The 1,396-nt window shown below is 44.8% G+C and overlaps 1 pseudogene across 1 annotated transcript; it reads left to right on the top strand.

Moving 5' to 3' along the window:
- The first annotated feature begins 298 nt into the window (after positions 1 to 298).
- LOC307183604 (EP300-interacting inhibitor of differentiation 1-like) lies at positions 299 to 872 on the top strand (annotated as a pseudogene). The gene has a single exon. The product of its transcript is annotated as an EP300-interacting inhibitor of differentiation 1-like (transcript).
- The last annotated feature ends 524 nt before the right edge of the window (positions 873 to 1,396 follow it).

The raw sequence follows: 1,396 nt of genomic DNA, 5'->3' as shown, positions 1-1,396 counted from the left end.
ATAAAAATCACACCACAATCTTTACATTAAGATTTAACATAAGCACCAGGAATAAAGCCACCGAATGCAGCAGTAATCCCAGAGTATTGGTTACCCTCTTCTCTTCGAATCTCCCATCCAAACTCAGAGCCCTCGGGACAGAAATCAGGATACTTTTGTCTTCTAGAATTTGAGCCAACCATTCAAATGAGGTTTTGGAAAATTTAATAACATAAAAATCTAAGTTTAAAAAATGTGATTCAAGGCGTGGCTCCGATCTTGCTAAAAACGCCTTTTGGGAGGTTGAGCCGCTTGCACAATGTTGGGAATGAATGAGCCATCCCAGCTCTATGAAGAGAGCAATGACGTGCAGATGGACCTGATGCCTGGCAAGAGTGACCTTCTACAGATGCAGGTAGGCAACGGGAGCCGGGAGCCATCCCCGAACCCCCCGCACCGGAGCCCTGCCACAGCTCGACCAGGACGGCCCAATGGAGGAAGAGGCGGCCCAGCCAACGGCGGAGCCCCAGGGGGACAGAGGCCTTGCTACCCGGCCCAGCTCTGGGGAGTAGCCAGGCCAGATCGCCAGCCATGGCTTGGAGAAGGTGGGGGAGGGGGGAGGGGGTACGACGAGAAAGACTAGGAATTTGATGACTGGGAGGACGACTGCGACTATCTGGCAGAGGAGCCGCTGAGTGGCGCAGGCTGCACTTTCAGCAGCCCTTGGAGGAGACAACGTGCTTCTGAGAACCTCCAGAGTAAGAGAAGCAGCTCTGGATGGCGGGTTTTAAATGCGTTATGAAAACACCTCTTTTGATCAGTTGGCTTTTATGGAAAAGCTTTTTTCACTTATGGTTGGCAATCGTTTGACTGAAGAACTCGGCTGTGATTAGATCATTGATATGATACAGAGTAGTTAAGTGATTTGGGAGAGACCCAGCGTTCCACTGTCTCTCGGGTTCTTTCCAAATAGGTCTGTGCCAATGGAAAACTTGATCTTAAAAAATTTTTTTCTTATTTAATTAAATTAATTAATTAATTAATTAATTTTTGCAGAGTAGAATAGGGCAGGGACAGCACAGTTATGAAAAAGGAAGATAATTGGTAAAGAAAAAGGCTGTTAGTACTGTTGAATCCTGTTTTCAAGAATGTCCTGAAACACCTATGGCTTTGACTTTGTTATTGATCCAGATTATTTTCCTTGCATTGGGGAAAATATCTTTCATATGTAAGGGATGGTTTTGCAAGAATAAGTCATGACCAAGACAAACTACCAGCACAAGAGCCCACTGTATTAGTTGCATGACAAAGAGTAGCTAATTTGTCCAATTAAAGACACGATCTCTTTGAGTTATTTGGACTGAAAGCATTTTAATTATTTATTTATTTGCCACACCGCAAGGCTTGCAGGATCTTA

Source organism: Stenella coeruleoalba (assembly GCF_951394435.1).
Source record: "Stenella coeruleoalba genome assembly, chromosome: 3".
Taxonomy (NCBI): domain Eukaryota; kingdom Metazoa; phylum Chordata; class Mammalia; order Artiodactyla; family Delphinidae; genus Stenella; species Stenella coeruleoalba.
The sequence above is the reverse complement of the archived record's forward strand: the minus strand, read 5'-3'. Positions and strand labels throughout refer to the sequence as shown.